Source organism: Bombyx mandarina, chromosome 18, assembly GCF_030267445.1.
Source record: "Bombyx mandarina strain Sakado chromosome 18, ASM3026744v2".
In the NCBI taxonomy this organism is placed as follows: Eukaryota; Metazoa; Arthropoda; class Insecta; order Lepidoptera; family Bombycidae; genus Bombyx; species Bombyx mandarina.
The window spans coordinates 10,345,112-10,365,294 of NC_143224.1; the positions used below are offsets into that span (position 1 = coordinate 10,345,112).

At 35.7% G+C, this 20,183-nt stretch overlaps 1 protein-coding gene across 1 annotated transcript in view; it reads right to left on the reverse strand.

The window, feature by feature from the left end:
• The window catches only part of LOC114239299 (G protein-coupled receptor moody), a 103,141-nt gene extending 83,662 nt beyond the window's left edge, over nt 1-19,479 (reverse strand). Inside the window, exon 1 of the mRNA XM_089734565.1 lies at nt 19,118-19,479. The gene's annotated coding sequence lies outside the window, so the exon portion shown is untranslated. The remainder of the gene's footprint in view (nt 1-19,117) is intronic.
• Nucleotides 19,480-20,183: the final 704 nt, after the last annotated feature.

Below are 20,183 nucleotides of genomic sequence, written 5' to 3' on the forward strand. Positions count from 1 at the left end.
GCCCGGTGCATTCGTATCTAGCGATGCAACGGTGTCCGAATCCCGCAGAATTCTACGGTGAAGGAATAACATCGTGTAATAAAAACCAACTCGCAAAAAATATAGTTTGTGATGGTTAATTTACTGGTAGTCGAACCTCTTGTGAGTCCGCGCGGGTAGGTACCACCGCCCTGCCTATTTCTGCCGTGAAGCAGTAATGCGTTTCGGTTTGAAGGGTGGGGCAGCCGTAGTAACTATACTGAGATCTTAGAACTTATATCTCAAGGTGGGTGGCGCATGTACGTTGAAGATGTATATGGGCTCCAGTAACCACTTATCACCAGTTGGGCTGTGAGCTCGTTCACCCATCTAAGCAACAACAAAAAAATAATTGTGTAATTACTGGTGGTAGGAGGCCTTGTGAGTCCGCACGCGTAGGTACCACCACTCTGCCTATTTCTGCCGTGAAGCAGTAATGCGTTTCGATTTGAAGGGTGGGGTAGCCGTTGTACTGCTAAAACTTAGACTAAGACGTTGTTGATGTCTATAGGCTCCGGTACACATTTAACACCAGATGTGACGTGAGCTTGTTCACCCATCTAAGCGTTTAAAAAAAGAGTAGTATTTTTATATGAGATAGAGTTACGGTATTTTGGTTTAGAAATAATTCACAGGATATCAATCTGATAACTTATTGAAGTTTGTTATAACGTAACAGGGTTAGCTAGATCTGATGAGATTATTCAGGTTGAAGAAAATAATTAAGACTTCTTCGAGTTATGAAAGTGGGTTGCACGCTTTAGTTTCTTTTGTGTTAATAACTAAATCATTGTATTACTTCTGAAGTTAGTTTTGTTGTATAAGTGGTGTCGGGTCAGAAAATAAGACGATTAATTTCCGAAATCGCATTATATCAATTTAAACTGTAATCTATATTTTCCTTGTTTTTTTTTAATTGACCGGTTTATAGTTTATACTAGAGGTTCCGCAGTAGTCAAAATTCGACTATAATTAATTGGAATTGTAAGTATTATGATTGTATTTTATACTTCTATAATCACAAATTTCGTCAAGGCTACACTATAAAAAATATTCACAAAGACAAACAATATTTAATCTATTCTCAATTTGACCACAGACGTCAAGAACAAAAGTTTGACAATAAATAGTATGCATGCGTGTGTGCGTCAAATACATGGTATGTAGTGTGTGTAATGTTTTCTTTATTGATTTAATGTATCTTTTATGCATTATTTTAAAAAAATATTAGCATTCTCTATATTCTCAATATGTGTGGAAAAATTCATACTCCTCCGTCCGCGTAATTTTCGTAAAAAGGGATACAAAATTTTTGCTTCACGTATTAATATATAGATGATGCAGTTTTACGTCAAAAGGACTTTCACCTACGCGACATAGTATGTATAATAGTAGTACCTTTTCAGCTTAAGCTCGTATTGCGTAGTTGATAAATTGCGCATTTTGTGATAACATTTCTGTGTGCAATCAAAAATAAATAAATATACCATATGTACTACGTAGCCGTCTATGTAAAATTAATTAATAATCGCTTGAGTAGTTAATGTGTAAACGTAACTAGCAAATAAACTAATTTTTCTCAACAAACTCACATTATTTTATAATTAACTTATTAACTTGACCCCAGAATCATTAAGTCTATTTGACTTAACTAAATAGCTGCAGAAGTCTTGAAGGAAAACTTAATGAACGAAAACTTTGAACTATATAGGATGAGTCGAATTTCACTGGTTTAATAACATAAGGAAGAACACCCAACTGGCTTTCACGACTTAATTTTATGATATTTATAAAAATACGTAAAGATGATTATGATTTTAAACTTATGTAATCATTTGTTAAGATTTTGTAAAATTGGACATGAGTTAAATTACATGAACAGTAATTATGTACATTAATAGGTACATAATTACTGCTAATTAGACCGGTATCCAGTATTCCGCAGCAGCGATGAATTTTTTTACTGCCCTTGTAGGCAGACGAGCATACGGTCCACCTGATGGTGAGTGGTTTCCGTCGCCCATGGACTTCAGCAATATCAGCGGCAGAGCCAAGCCGCTATCTACCGCTTAATACTCTCCACAAGCTTAGTTTAAAGAAATACATATCATAGCGCTCGGGAAACACCGTGGAGGGGAGCTCAGAGACCTGGGCGTGCTCATTACACATATGAAATAGTCGTGGTATTGAAAAAAGCTGGCCAAAGCTTGAATCGCGCGATCGATAATTTTAAGATAGGCTTTCTTTGCAATACCAATTTCAAAGTCAGTCTACGTAGTAAAAAGATTCTCTCGGTGGAAGATTTTCCTTATGTCGGTTTCCGATATGATTGATTCGCTATTAGACTGAAGAATGATTCGTGGAGTAACGCTAAGGTTCGGACAGATTGCGGGAAGTCAGTAATTTTGGTAATGTTACCTGCAGTAAATTGTACTCATTCTTGCTTCGAAGTTTAGGCCGGGCAATTTGAAAAAAAAAAGGATTATATCAAGAAAAAGTCGTAATAAAAAAGTTATACCGCACACAGATCTTTTTAACAGTTCAAATGGACCGTCATTCTCGCCTGTTGGATTGCGCGGTGATCGGGCTCCAAAGACAATACGTCAAAATGCCGTTGCTCATCTTGAGTCATCGCAGTCTACCACAAAACGGCTTTTCTATACCTAAAAATGGAACGCGTGATTTCTTCGTGCCAGACAGGCATATGAGAAACGGAGACATGTGGTATTGCAAATTTTTGAAGTTATAATTCTTTAGGCGCGAGGGTGCAATTTTACGATGCGCGTGCACCGTGACACAAAATTAACAGGATGAAGTTGCCCACTAAATCGCTCATTACAATACGACCGACGTAACTTGGCGAGTCTGAATATAGCCGTAGGTGAACTTTTTTATTTTTTTTTTAGCCCGTAGAATTAGTGAACTGAAGTGGCAATGGGCCGGCCACATAGCACGAAGAGAGGACGGTCGATGGGGCAGAAAGATCCTGGAGTGGCGACCACGTACTGGCAACCGCAGTGTGGGACGGCCACCTACTAGATGGACCGACGACCTAGTAAAAAGCGCTGGGTCTCGTTCTTAGATGGGTGGACGAGCTCACAGCCCACCTGGTGTTAAGTGGTTACTGGAGCCCATAGACATCTACAACGTAAATGCCGCCATCCACCTTGAGATACGAGATCTAGGGTGTCAGTATAGTACAGTACAACGGCTGCTCCGCCTTTCAAACTGAAACACATTACTGCTTCACGGCATTCATTCATAGATAGACATACTTTTATTATATAAAAAAGCCACCTGATACGTTGGACTTTAAAAGCACTGCCAAAAAAACATTAAGCGAAATTTAATGAAATCACAACATGTTATTTTTATGATTTACAGCAAGTCCATTCATCGTTGTTGACATAGGTCGACCTAATCTGCTCAGTGGGAGTTAATCCTTTACGGGGTCTTTGCCCGAAGCTATCAAACCGTCAGTCACAGACGATGCAAAATCACAAGTTTCAAAGAACTTATTTCTTTCCAATTTATCTTTTATTCCTTCGAAGATATCAACAACATTAATGAAAGATTTTCAAACTTTTTACCTGACAAATAGAAGATGAACCGTTTCAACTTACTTACGTTAGAGATTTTGCGGATCAAGTAAAATTTGTCCATATTTTATTTTCTGTTTGTAGTGGTAAGAAGTTCAGAGGAAGTGACGAAGCGAAGTTAATGGTTTATACGACTTTATTAGGTGAAATAAATTTCATCATTTTATTCAACACAATTCATAGTGTGACTATTTTACAAGTTTGTCAAATTATATTCGAAATCTATATATATAAAAATGAATTGCTGTTCGTTAGTCTCGCTAAAACTCGAGAACGGCTGGACCGATTTGGCTAATTTTGTCCTTGAATTATTTGTGGAAGTCCAGACAAGGTTTAAAAGGTAGATAAATATGAGAATGCTCGGAATTAAATATTTTGTTTTTCCTTTGATGTGTCCCCCGTCGGACGAATTCCTTTTGTTTGTTTCTAAGTTTATTTTATACAAAAGTTTAGGTCTTTTATTTATCGATTGAGGCACTACGAAGTCTGCCGGGTCAGCTAGTCATTAATTAATAAATTATTAACGTAATCATTACTTCTCCCAATTTTTTATTTGAGTACTGGTTCTAGAGCATTTTTCTTATTCGCACTGCCATCACCATATTACCAGTTTCGGCTCTGAAGTCTTCACGCATTCCCCTTTGAAGGCTCGATATACCAATTTAACCGGTAAACGGAAGCCATTGCATTCTGTGAGTATGAAAAAACCTCTCAGCATGATGCCACCATTCAACAGATTTTAGTGTGAAAATCATCGAACGAATATAATTGAGAGTTAAAAAGCTATTGTATTATTTAGTTAATATACTGTCTATGAAGAAGTCGCGATAGAATATTGAAGTCAAATACTGTACTCGAATACTATTATACTAGTATCACTACTACTAGTAGTAGTATTTAATACTAATAGTAGAAGTAGTAGTAGTTTAACGGACGAATGATGTCCTACCTAATAAACTTCAGATTCTAAACAGTTTTACTGGTGGTAGGACCTCTTGTGAGTCCGCCCTGCCTATTTCTGCCGTAAAGCAGTAATGCGTTTCGGTTTGAAGGATGGGGCAGCCGTTGTAACCATACTGAGACCTTAGAACTTATATCTCAAGGTGGTTGGCGCATTTACGTTGTAGAATTCTATGGGCTCCAGTAACCACTTAACATCAGGTGGGCTGTGAGCTCGTCCATCCACCTAAGCAATAAAAAATAAAAATAAAACAGATGGAAAATATGTTATCATTTAACATTTTCTAACATAAGTATTATTTACAATAACTATCGTCATTATTACGTACATAGAATATTACGTATGATGTACAATAGGTACCTTACGTAATTCGTACTCGTCGTGACATTACGAGCGCATCATTTTGAAATCTTTAAGATTACATTGTCCTTGTTAACGGGAACGTAAGCGGTCTATTTCATAGTTTTGAAGTCCAGAAAAGGATCCGATGTGATTGTGAATTTGAACCGGGTTGTTTTTTTTTTTTTGCTTTGTCGGGTGGGCTTGCTCACAGCCCACCTGGTGTTAAGTGGTTACTGGAGCCCATAGACATCCACAACGTAAATGCGCCACCCACCTTGAGATATAAGTTCTAAGGTCTCAAGTATAGTTACATTATCGTTAGTTATATCACTGGTGGTAGGACCTCTTGGGAGTCCGCACGGGTAGGTACCACCACCACACCTATTTCCGCCGTGAAGCAGTAATGCGTTTCGGTTCGAAGGGTGGGGTAGCCGTTGTAACTATACTGAGATCTTAGAACTTATATCTCGAGGTGGGTGGCGCATTTACGTTGTAGATGTCTATGGGCTCCAGTAACCACTTAACACCAGGTGGGCTGTGAGCTCGTCCACCAAACTAAGCAATAAAAAAAAAAAAAAAAAAAAAAAAAAAAAGTATATATCTCAAGTATAGTTAGTATTAAAACTTATAATTAACTTTTCGAAAAACTATCATGTCTCGTCAATGTCTTGAATGTCTTAAAACTGAGGCCTCCAGTAACCACGTAACACAAGGCAGCCTAATTAAACAAATGTTGACACAAAAAAAGATAGTAAAACTAATTTGAAAGTAAAATGTTTTTTTTTCTTATTTTATAAATTAACTACGTTTTCAGTAACTAAATACAGTCTAGGAACTATTTAGGAAAGAAGTAGCAAATCCGTTTTCGGATTCATTGTATAAAGTCCCTATTAGACCGTATCAGATAAAAGGAAGCCGTAAAAACTAACGTTATTTGAATCATGTTTACACTGACGTTAAATAACTTGACGTGTATTTTATATAACAATATTATATTGAACGACGGCTACAGTTTTACGAGACACACTTGAACAAACAAGAGAAAAAACACCTTTGATGTTTCACAATTCCAATAACGGGCTTATTATAATGCTCTTGATAATATAATCAGATTGAAATGATAATAATTTGAACTATTTGTAACACTTCAGCTTCTTAAAATGGAGTTATGAGATCCGTTTTTTTGGAATTATGTTAGTTTTTCACTCTTCGTTGGTTTATTACATGTTGTTACATGCTACATTTCAATACATGTGGTCAACGTTAGACGATACTAGAAGTACATGCACACTGCCCATCTTCGTAATAAACTCTCTTCAGAACTTGCATACGTCTGGTCATGACCTATGCAAGTGTAGTGTTCGCTCATGCGGCCTGCACTAATTTAAAACCCCTTCAAATCATCCAATCCCGTTTTTGCAGAATTGCCGTCGGAGCACCGTGATTCCCGAGGAACGTAGATCTTCACGATGACCTGGAGTTAGACTCCATCAGTAAGTATTGACAGTCGGCATCAGTGCGCAATTTCGAAAAAGCGGTGGGACGCGAAAACCCTCTTGCCGTGGCCGCCTGTAACTACATAGAACAGCTTGAAGATAGATGAATTCAACAATCTAATTACCATTAGTCTTGATAAAATAAATACGTTTTTATTGTGAAATAAAAGGTTATAGTTTTCCACGATTGGATAACATTTTAAAGCCATTACTGTCTAGACGTCTATAAATTAAATGCTGGTTTAGATTTAACTTGAGTTAAATGCTATAAAAGACAACGACAATATACGACGGCAAACTGGAGTTTAAAATATTTTGTTACAATTCTTATTTATTTATAATTTTATGGATTATCCTCCATAATACCTATTCCTTTAGGTTTTGTTAATACTTTCACTTGTAAAATACGATGGACAGATGAAATCCACGAAATGAAGACATTACGATTCCAAATAAATTTCAATGTATGATAAATAACTACTTAAGTAAATTACTTAGTTTCCACAATCAATGGAGACTATGGCAGGAATTCAATCACCGATGTAAGTAAACAGGTGTATAATGAGGTCGGCAGATCCTTAGGGCAACAAAAATGCTAATGCTATTTAAAAGGAACACTGCTTTTTTATTTCAGCAAAATCTAAAATCAGTATTCGATCTAAAAGAAAAATATATGTCTCATACCTGAATAATCTTTACATTTCCGCGTTGAACTTAATGGTCTCCATTTACTATCTGGAGAAAAATGTCTGACTGAAATTGAAAAAACAAAAAACATTTTGGACAAAAAGCATTTTGTGTTGTCACATTAGGAATTTGAAAGGACATTCATTTCGCGTTATGCCTTATTTCAAACATTATTTGTGTACTGTCGCATCTGAATGTACAATAGATTATGTGATTATGGACACCCTTTTCATTTTAATAAGGGTAATAATGATGCTAAGAGATTGTGCTTCAAATTTAATGCTTAAATGTTATTTTCTACGAAGTAAAGACGTCCTTTCGCTTAGTAATAAAAAAACAGTGCCTTCGTAGCTACATTGTAAATGACGTATATTATTACAATTTATTCCACCGGTTTTCCTTGTCGTTGGAAAAAAATTTTTAGCTAATTTTCATTCAGAAATTGTTTTTTTTTTTGAAGACTACGTTGTTAATGTTTTGTCGGGGTGTTGTGTTTTACGTAGAATTAAAATATTTTATTGATACGAAATAAAACGAACAAAGGTGTACGTATTTTTTTCTTTGTTTCATCATCATCATTCTCCTGCCCTTCTTCCAGTCACCTGGGGTCGGCGTAACAATTTTTTTCTCCTATTTCAGTCATGTTAAATTTATTGTGGTTGTGGCTTTGTGATGTGTTGAGATTGGTATTGGACCTCAATTTAAGACATTTCAATTGAAGCTTAGACCGATTTTGTAGATTTAGAAAAATGCATATTTCATTTTTACGATACAGATTGTATTCTTTCATCGTGGGGGTCGATTGTGTTTTTCATAATAGATATTGAATCGTTTAAAACAAAGATTTTCTCGCAAACTTTAAAATATAATCAAAATGAATTTGAAGCAATTCTACGCTACGATTTTCCCATCTTATACCTCGCGACTATAAAATATATTTCACATAAAGAGAATCAGCCGAGAATCGATCTAAAATCCCATGGTTACAGTGCTCAAGGTCATTGACAGCTCAATTACCATTGTCCGATACATATACAACAAATTATAGAAGAAATGTGTAAAATGATTGAGAGTTTTGTGAACGTAAGTTTATGTGTGACAATTTTAAATGTTAACTATTACATTCTGGGTTAAATGTTATTTCATATCACAAACATTTATGTCACCTATGTTAGAACAAAAAATGTGCGTTATTACTAAATAATAGGTATAAGCTTTAATAATATTAATTTAATTTTATTTATAAATTTACATTTTTTTAGAAATAATACAAATCACGAATTGTCTCTTTCAATGAAGTCGCTAAGAATTCCTAATAGTATAAATAAAAAAGACGTTCGTTTTTCTAGATTTTTGTTTTTTTATTGCTTAGAGGGTTAAACGAGCTCACAGCTTATTCGTTTTTAGGTTAAATCCGTAGACATCAAAACAGGGGGTTGATGTGTCGTAATTATGCAAAAATATTTTTGCGGGCTTACCTTCTATTACACAATGTTAATAATAATTATGGAGTCTTTGAGGCAACTGTTAGTATTATACGTGTGATGTGCGCATTTTCTTAGAAAAACTGATAACTGCGCGTGGGATTTGAACTCCAATATAGGCGTTTTTCTTAATGTTTTTGGAAAATTGTACGTGTGTTAAAGGCAATTGATAAAAGAAAGCTACGAAAATTTACAGTTAGAAACAGAAATCATATTATCACAAAAGGACAAAAACGCGGAAAACACACACAGAATTTACTGAATCGCATTATAATATCTAACTCAGTGTTTCTTTCGGAGTTCGTTGAGTAAGTCTGAGGTTTCGCTAACAGCGGTATTATGGTGTATGTCGAGAAATCAAGGACATAGCCACTATCTATCTCTGTCTCCCGCATTCCGTGAATTAGGAACACGAACTTCGAGACATCCAGCAAACACATTATGATAAAATCATGACATAGTAAAGACATAAGTTAGAAGCCCTGTCAAACGTTGGGATTATAATTTAAAATAAAGTAGGATCAGTTGAGTTTTGAAAAAAAAAATGTGAAGAGATTTAAAAGAGGAAAATTTTATAATAAGTAAAACTTCTTGCTGCTAATTTTGCATTCTTTTAGTAGGCATAGATTTACATAATATGTTAGAGCATAGACGAAACCTTATTAAGATTGCTATGAGTTCTATTTTAGATAAAGTCGAAGTCAGTGTTGAAAATGCAAGGAATTTTCAGTGTTTAAGTTTATCTATTTTCTTTTGCAGGCAAGATTACCTACTTGATGGATTTTAATTAAATTTATGAGTTTCATCTTAATTATGGCAGCAATGTAGACCAAAATGGCGTCTGATAAAAAGAGTAAGCAAATGTAAAGACGGTATTAAAATCATTTGTATAGCTTAAAATATAAAAAAATAACAAAGCAAACTAACGATTGATTGTTTTTTTTTTATTACTTATGTGGGTGGACGAGCTCACAGCCCACTTGGTGTTAAGTGGTTACTGGAGTCCATTAGACATCTACAACGTAAATGCACCACCCACCTTGAGATATAAGTTCTAAGGTCTCAAGTATAATTACAACGGCTGTCCCACACTTCAAACCGATACGCATTACTGCTTCACGGCAGAAATAGGCAGGGTGGCGGTACCTACCCGCTCGAACTCACGCGGTCCTACCACCAGTAATTACGCAAATTATACTTTTGCGGGTTTGATTTTTATTACACAACGTTAATCCTTCACCGTGGAAGTCAATCGTGAACACTTGTTCGTATTTCATTAGAAAAATTGGCGGGCCTGGGATTCGAACATCGGTGCATCGCTCAACCAGAATGCACCGGACGTCTTATCCTTTAGGCCACGACGACTTCAAATTCATCTTTTTTATTGTGTTGAAACTGGATATTGGAGCGAAGTTTTAAATTATTGTAATAACATCGATTTTTTTATGTGTGTGCAATCTTTCAAATTAATCAAATGTTTTGAAGTCAACAAATACACATATTATACATACGAAGTTAATAAAAGCGTTTAAAAGAAAAACTATAATATGTACGTTTCAGACCCGCTTCTACGAAAATGAGTCTGCAGCTTAAGTCTTTTTATTATGAAACGACACTAGCCCAATATTATACCCGAAAACATTTCTTTTCGTAATATCTTCACTTACACTTATTGTGGTAACAACACAATGTTCTTTCACTTATTTCCGTCTTCATTAGACCCACGAAGTCTGCACATTATCTCAAATACTATAATACACTATCTACTAAATGAATAATGCGGGGAAAGGTTCGACGTTCTAATACAATAGATGATCTATTTGCCAATATGGTAGAACTTTTGCTATTAATTTATTTACACATATACGTATTGATAGGTCTGAGTTTAATTCGTTGAACATTATTATTTGAATGATTTCCATTGGATGTAAATAATTAATAATAATAATAGTAATAAATATTTACTAACAGTCACGCCACGTTAACTGGTCCCGTGCTAAGTTCGTAAAGAACTTGTGTTACAGGTACCAGATAACGGATATAAATGTAAGATTTTTATTATACACATACATATATTTAATATACATCCATAACCCTGGAAAATACATTTATATTTATCATACAAATATCTTCCCTTGGCGGGATTCGAACCCGCGACCCCCTTGTATAGTGACCATGTCACTTACCACTACACCAGACGGCCGTTAAATCTATCTCTATCTAATCTATCTCCCGTTATCAATGTTAATGCGTTGAAGTTGCCGAGTGTGAAGGCAGCCACATTAGTAAAGGCAGCTTCACATTACGCACACGCTAAAAAATTGTACACATTTTGAAGAGCACGATGCGAGAAAAATATAATAGCGCGCTAACGTAACCAAATTAGGTTTAATTGAATTACGCTCCTTTGAAGAAATATTTACTCTGTATATTCGACCTGTGATTTGTGCAAACATCTTAATAATGTACCTTATGTCTTTCTTTTTTTAATGTGCTAGAGGAAAATGCTTGGGACTCGTTGGACAGAACACAGAACCAACGAATCCATTCTTACCGAACTCAAGATTCCAATGCACCTCAGCACTACATGCGCGCGGAGGAGTTTCGAGTTCTTTGGAGATATCGCCAGAAAGAGAGGTGACAATCTGGAAAAGTTGCTGGTAACAGGCAAGGTATGCGGGAGAAGGCCCAGAGGCAGAAATCCAATTCTCTGGTCGGACCAAATACGCTCGACTCTCAATACCTAGTCCACGTTGCTATCCACACAGCCGAGGACAGGTAGGTTTTTTTTTCCTACCTATGCTGATAGCCTTGAGAGGCTATTTCAGCTTCGCCCTAACGTTTGTACGTGAGCTCGCGGGGCTCAGACCGGAGAGTTGCTAACACTGACCCTAGCAAGAGCAGTGCTTCGCAGAGTCTACCACCGGATCGGAAACGCGACCCACTGGGAAGATCCGGCGAGAAACTGGCAGGAATGGCGCAAGAGAAAGGAGAAAGTTATTAGAGGAGACCACGACCCTCGGCACTGAGGATTATCGATGCAAGGAGGAGGATGTCTTTTTTGACATGTTATCTCGAGTGAAAACATTTTTTTTTTAAATTCAGTTTTGTTTTATTTATCGTGAAATCTACGGAATGTTAAAGTCCTTCTGTTAAATTTAATTCTGTTGACTGGCGTCTTGTATTTTCTCCGTAGGTTCCGGAGTAATAAACGCAGATCTGATAATAGGCACATAAAAAGTAGTGATGATTTACTGCCCAGATAAAGATTTAACGACTATTGACAGATATAGAAGGTCTGTTAATGTTCATCGTATAAGTATATATCGCAGGCAGTTTAGATAAAGAGTGTGAGGGCTGAATGAGAGTAAGCCATAAATTCTATAGTACACTTCAATAGTGCATGGTTTAATTAAGAAAAATCGGTACCTTCCCGCGGGATTTGAACACCGGCATAGTGGCATCGGTCGATATGAGAACATTGGGCTTCTTATCCTCTGAACCACGACGACTTCAAGCAATTCAATTAACAATACCTCAGCACATGCTCCGTGGGATGAATATCGAAACCGCAAAGAGGAACGTAGTCTCTCTGTAGATAAATGGAGTGACTGATATTTGGGAGTTTCAAATTAGAGATGAGATCATTATCGACGCGAGGCTGGAGCTGTGCTTAGCATAAGCATATTTGGGATTTTAAGGTTTTTTTTTGTTTTGATGACCTCACAGCCCACCTGTTGTTAAGTGGTTACCGGAGCCCATCTACGACGTAAATGCCCACCTACCGTGAGATACGAGTTCTAAGGTCTCAGTATAGTTACAACGGCTGACCCACCCTTCAAACCGAAATTACTGCTTCACGGCAGAAATAGGCAGGGTGATGGTACTTACTCGTGCGGACTCATAAGAGGTCCTACCACCAGTAAAGGCTCTAAGTATTTAAATTTCGAATGATTGCGAAACCACATCCATAAGTCAGCCAAAGTGAAGCTTGTTTACAGCTTGAGCGTTACGTAAGCCAAGGGAGGTCCGGAAATTGGATCCGACTTACATTTCCACTCGTAGTCCAAGACCGCAAATATTGCGTATTTGCTGACTATTTTGAGTGTATTATACTCTAGAAAACTTGCTCTTTTATAACTCCAGCCTCAATATCTCCAAAGATATTAGTTGAAGAAAGTTAGAAGAGAAGTTAATCATTACGTAATATCTACGCTTTTCTTTACGTTATCGATTCTTATGAGATTTTGGTTTGGCCTTTATTAATTTAAATGTCAACTATTACGTCAAGTATACACAACACAAAATAATCTGGGGTAAGTGTCATCGTAGCTATGTTCCACTTTCAAATTTCAGAAAAAATCATTTGTGAATTTTAAATGTTTTTCAAAAACTCGTCATTTTTACGTATTAAAACTGTAATTTACAATATTATCTACTTATCAAATTACGCAATGAACATAAGCATAAAAATTTCAAACGAGCGATTGGGAATCTGCCACGTATTATAAATACTATGACGTCAACTTTACATAGAATATGATTGTAGGTTGTATTAGTAAACAGAAATACAAACATGTAATACATACAGCAATATTTAAAAACGTTTTTGTATAAGGGGCCAAGTTCAACTATAGCGCGTCAGATTTTATTTGATTCAAGCCCAATACGATTTACTAACAACTAGAGACTAATAAAGGATATATTGAAGCCTTTAAAATTATTTTGAACGAAACAAAGACATTTGTGATTCCCGGATCAACATCGCGAGTATGGCCGGGAAGCTCCATTGTTCCGCTTCAGCTGAATTATTTAGTGCCGCTGAACAACAGAGCAGTTAAAAATTAGCGACACTCCGAAACTTTATAGTGCTTCAAACTTTTAATATTAGAAATGAGTTGGTTAATGTGTTAAGTTTTATTTATTTATTTTTTTATTGCCCTTGTAGACAAACGAGCATACGGCCCACCTGATCGTGAGTGGTTACCGTTGCCCATGGACTTCAGCAATGCCAGGGGCAGAGCCAAGCCGCTGCCTACCGCTTAATACTCTCCACAAGCCTCGTTTGAAGAAGGACATGTCATAGCGCTCGGGAAACACCGTGGAGGGGAGCTCATTCCATAGCCGGATGGTACGTGGCCAAAAAAACCTCTGGAAACGAACTGTGGATGACCGCAGTGGCTCCAGGTAGTATGGATGAACTCTACTCCGGTGGCGGGCGGTGCGATGGTAAAAACGAGACGTTGGTATCATCTCGAACAATTCCTCAGAGCACTCAGTTACGTAAATATTTCAATAATGAATTAACCGGTGCGTGAGAACAGGCCAAATCACTAAAACGAAATGCGAACGCGCTCGTCATTCGCAGTATATATGTGTGGACGTTTATTAGCTCACCGACAGTGGTTGGTCAGTAGACATTAAGTTATTTCTTTTACCGTTTATAAAAAAAACAAGGAATGTCGTGAGATAGTTTTTGTTTATTGTAATACAGAAGGGAACAAGCTCATGATCGTGACTTCATTGTAAGTTTGGGGCGACCGTGACTTTATTGTATACCAGCTATGCTACTCTTCAAACCTTTTGAAGTCACCGAGGCCTAAAGTATGAGATGCCGAGTTCAAAGAGTTACCTACCACCAACTTGTCTATTTCTGCCGCGAAACAGTGCCATATTATAGAATTACAGATCTCATGCTGTGGGGTAGCTGCTTTACAAATCTAATATATAACGACTGTTTCACCCTTCAAACTGGAACGGATTACAGATTCGCGGCAGAAATGCGCAGGGAGGTGCAACCTACCCGCGTAAGTCCACAAGGTGTCCTACGTGAAATGAAATGGTGGGTATTATCTAAAATAAGCAATCCGCCTGTACCTATTTTACACTACACTCCATGCCAGCAGACACATCACCATTAAAGGGCGATAAGTGATCTCGGGAGTTTAATGAGAATGTGGATCTTTTACATATTAGCGAAAGTCACAGCGAAGCGTGGCTCGAAATGACGGGTAGTTTAAGAAATCTGACATTGTATGCGGTGGCGTAGCAGTACCGTGCTATGTTTGTATTACAGATTTGCAAGATAATATGAAGTCTTGATGTTTACTCTCGGTTGACAGACAAACTTAACATAAATGACTTGTGGAAAAGTCTTACGTAAATTACGCAATCAGAATTTTTACGTTTATAACAATTGCAAAGTTTACGTAAACATACTTCGGAATTTGATTAGAAATGAAACAAAACAAACCTTGTTTTTGTTAACTTATGATTGGGAATTCGTCAAAGGTTACTAATTCATAATGTAATTCATAAGTTACGAGTAATGTTACCGTTATAAAACATTACTGACAATCATAGCGTATGTTGAAATCATTCTCTATGCGAAAGAGAGATTGAAAAATTCAATTTTTATTTTTTAATTGTTTTTTTGTCTAGTTGGGTGGACGAGGTGGGTTACTTGGTGTCAAATGACATCTACCTTCTTAACTGTAGACATCTACAATATAAATGCCTCCACCCACCTCGAGAGAAGAGGTCTCAGTTTTAACAGCACAACGGTTGTCCCACTTTTCAAACCGAAACTCATTACTGCTTCAAGGCAGCAATAGCCAGACGTCCTACCAACAGTAATTACGCAAATTTTAAAATTTTTACGGGTGCTAGGACCTCTTGTGAGTCCGCGCGCATAGATACCACCCCCTGCCTATTTTTGCTGTGAAGCAGCAATGTGTTTCGATTTGAAGGGTGGGGCAGCCGTTGTAACTATACTGAGAGGTTAGAACTTATATCTCAAGGTGGGTGGCACATTTACGTTGTAGATGTCTATGAGCTCCAGTGACCACTTAACACCAGGTGGGCTGTGAGCTGGTCAACCCATATAAGCGATAAAAAAAAATTATAATTTTGGGGGTCAAATTTTTATTACACAATGTTATTCCTTCACGGTGGAGGTTAATCGTGAACATTTTTGAACTACGTATTTTATTAGAAAAATTGGTACCTGCCTGCGGGATTTGAACACCGGCACAAGCGCATCGCTTGATACGACTGCACCGGGCGTCTTATCGTTTAGGCCACGACAGCTTCAGAGTGCTTTAACCCGTAGTGTAATGTTAATTTGCTCACTCGAAACCGTTGATCCGGTGCGTCACCTGATTTTTATATTATGTTACATTGCGCACAAAGCAAAAAGGCGTTAATAAAATTATATACTATGATACTAAACCTATACGTTGCACGAGAGTTTGATTATTTGATTTCCAGTAAGAGATCACTGTCGTTTTCTGGAACCGATTTCTCACATCTGATGCGAGAAGCTATTTTTATTTCTTGAAATAGATTGCGCTTTCACTAGAACCAATATATTGTCAATTTAAGTTTAATGAACCGCTGATTAGTGTCTGATCAGTTGTTCGGTATGCTTTTCTAGTTCTAAAGGTTATGAAATAGAAACCTTAATGGAATATTCGAATCCACTATATGAAGAAAATTATCTCCATCCAGTTTTTCTCCTAGCTAATAATTCTTGGAATCGGTCTCTTAAAAGCAGCAAGTTTTTGGAAGTTCTCACAAATAAATTTAAGTCTTATAGATGCAACTATTGAGGCGATCACTAGTTTAGTTGTTGAGGAGGCTAAAACTCATTCATATTTTATCAATTAGTAACTTAGGACGTAGATAAATTAGCAATTATTCAACTAATAATCTTTTGCCGTAGAATTTAATTCTACAACAACTCGAGAGTGTTTTGACAGCAAATAATATAAATGCATTAAAATTCTAGATACAAACTCGGACTGCCATACGATGAATATCAATTGGACCTTTTTTAATTAATATTAATGTCATGAATGAATGGATTGATAATGTTTGAACATAAAAAATATTGTGAATGATTTTTATATGGATAGGATTTAGCATAGATTGGGTCTTTTTTAATTACTGCTGATTCTCAAATCGGCTATATTTGGTACATGTGGTCCATCGTATTTCTTATTTTAGATATTAAACAATTAAAATTCCATAATTTATTGCATATATTTATATATATATACAAGAATTGTTCGTTTAAAGGGATAAGATACAAATTTAATTGCGTTTTCTTTCTAGCTTATTAATAAATATAAATTTTTAAAGCGTAATATGTTCAGATGCTATTTTTCTCTAGACATAAACAATTGCACATAACGATCTTCAAAATAGAAAGTACATACTAAAAGACAAAGAGCTCCAATCGTTAAATTAAGACAATCTTTAATCTTGAGAAACGATCAGACAAAAGACAAAAGCCTGCATCAGAAGTAAATGTGAATTAGTAATTTAATGATACGTATAAATGTAAAAGTTTGTTATTCGTGTGATAATATGATGCAATAAATTATGGAATTTTAATTGTTTAATCTCTAAAATAAGAAATACGATGGACCACATGTACCAAATATAGCCGATTTGAGAATATAAATATATATAATATATAATATAATAATATAAATATATACAAGAATTGTTCGTTTAAAGTGAATCTCGGAAACGGCTCCAACGATTTTCATAAAATTTAGTATACAGGGGATTTCGGGGGCGATAAATCGATCTAGCTACGATTTATTTTCAGAAAATGTTGTTTTATTCGTGTTTTCAATAATCAACTCTTCCCAACATCTATTGGCGAATAATAATACTATTTTTCTTAATTGAGGGCAACTAACCGCTTTAAAGACACAACAAGATGGCGATATCAAAAAAAAAAAGGTCATCGTCTTGTGTGTAATAAATTTCGAGAATGCGCAATAAATATAATTTTTCTAGAAGCTAAGACGGTAGTTGGCACAATAATGGAATGTCAACAAATAAAATTTTATTCGTATTTGAATAAGAAAACTTTAAAGTATTCGACACATCGGAATTAATACTATTGTAAGGTTTGTTGTAAAACAATTAAATTTGTTAATGTTAAGACAATTTTCGTATTGTCAAATAGCAACACTGTTGGTGGGAGCAATTACAGTAGTGGGGACGTGACATAATAAAAAAGGCGGTAGTCTGAAAATACGGGACAGAAATCAGTGTATTCGGTAGTGAGCAGATGTCTAAAGATTGTAAAAGTGGAGTTACAAATAAAGCAATACAGAATTAAGTAAGCTACTGCAATCTGTGTATTATTTCCTGACTGTTGGAAGTGGAGGTCTACACTATGTCAATAGAAAACGCGAAATCAAACCGTAAAAGTAGTTTTAATTACGTCTACAATAGGTTACTTTTCAAATGCAGTTAATATAGTTCTTGAAATACCCGCTTATCAAGCAATCTATCTATATATAATAATATATAAAAATGAATTGTTGTTCGTTAGTCTCGCTAAAAGACGAGACGGCTGGACCGATTTGGCAAATTTTGGTCGTGAATCATTTGTGGAAGTCCAGAGAAGGTTTAAAAGGTATATAAATATGAAAATGTTCGGAATTAAATAAAAATAACAATTTTGTTTTCCCTTTCATGTGTCACCCGTCGAACGGATTCCTTTTGTTTGTTTTAAGTTTATTTTATACAAAAGTTTAGTGCTTTTATTCATCGATTGAGGCACTACGAAGTCTGCCGGGTCAGCTAGTAGGCAATAAAAATGCTAGTAACCATAAAGGCACAATTTAATTAGTGTACATTATATCTGTTTGAAGTCATAATTATCTGTGAACTCGGTACCACTGAATGTCAGTATTTAAATGCGTTATCTAAGCATTCAGGTAGGTGCACGAGGAATCCCGTGACCTACAGAAACTGATTCGAAAATTACATATTGTTGAGAAATTATCAAACACTTAAGCGTAACGTACATGATTAACGTGTGTTACGTAAAAGATAAATAGTAAAAAAAAGATACTTCAAAAAATGTAAAAATTCATTTCATGTTTATTAAATTTGAAATTGCGCCACCAGTAACTTTTTAATAAAGCTTTAAATCTTTAAAAAAATGTAATGAACTGACCTTTACAGTATGAAAATGGACAAAAGCAGGAAAAGCATAAGCCTTCGTCGGGTTTTTAATAATAATCTTTCAAAAAAAGAATCCTGAAATTGAATATTAAATTCTACTTGTTGAATATTAAGAAATGAATTTGATCATTTAACTTATATTATTTTAAAGATAATACTGCAGTATAATATTGCACATACATTTACAAGATTTTTATCGAGTATTAAAACCTTTGAAAGCAAAGGAATTAAAAAAGGATTGGATATTTTTTGTGATGTTTTGTATAAATAACAAAACGAACTTTCGAAAAGCCGTTTTTATAGATTCAATAATCTACTATTATTTTAGAGTAAATTAGTTGTGAATAATAAAAAAAGATACAGTCTAGCATTTTTGTCAACTGATTTTTATTTATTTAAATAAATTGTGCAATTCTATAACAGTCCACGATTAAAATTTAAACAGACATTGCTAATTTCAATGAAATTAAAGCTTTATTAAAAAAAGTACATAGTCTACAATTGAAATAATATTAAATTGTTCAAGTTACCGCTTACTTGAGTCATTCGCCTCTGTAATTCTATTTCTTAACTCAGTTCGGCTTCCGCCCGATCGCACAGGAAACTGATAGTCAATGCATAAATCACAGCAAAGGACCACCGAACGATTGTTCTCAAACTTTTATTTTAATGTATTGACGGAACAACAGTTAATATTTGATCAACAAATTGATATTCAAAGTCACGTCCTTCTTGGTTAAAAAAAACAACAGTTTTGAAACACTTTTCACTTGATAAAAAGTTTTTTTTTAAAATGATTATTAAAGAAGTTAAAAAAAGTCGAAGTTCGTGTCGATGTTGTTTACGCGCGCTATAGTTCACGATGAGCGACACGTCTTACATCGACGGCAGCCACCAGTCGACTGGCACTTTTCTTCAGTCCGACTGAAAATACAAGCACATGGTGGGTCGGCCTTCGTTTTTATGAAACAGCCTCTGCGTCGGGTCGTTCAACTCTGAGGGATGAGCCAAGTGCTCTTGCCGCGAAGGCGTCTGATCCTGCCAAATTATAGAGGCCGTTTCAATTAAAATTCAAAAGGAAGTGATTCGATATCCAGATTCTTGAATTATATTTAAAGATTTCTTGTTTTAGTTTGATTTTTAGGACACTTCTATAAATAATTCAGATCTGTTTGAACCAATTGCGATCAAATTTCAAAAGAAAACAATGATCATTAATATTTCTTTTTATTATTATAAAATTACAAGACGCCCGACGCTCATGTCACCTGGAATTTAAAGCTATAAAAGCCATTTAATATAGACCTTAAGATTAGATTTTAAAATTTCATTTCACTCAACAACTAATATGTTAAAAAGGTAATGAAATACGTACTTAACAAATGTTCACGATTGACTTCCACGGTGAAGGAATAACATCGTGTAATAAAAATCAAACCCGCAAAATTATAATTTGCGTAATTACTGGTAGTAGGACCTCTTGTGTCCGAATGGGTAGGTACCACCACCCTGCCTATTTCTGCCGTGAAGCAGTAATGCGTTTCGACTTGAAAGGTGCGGCAACCGTTGTATAGTAAAAACTGAGACCTTAGAACTCATGTCT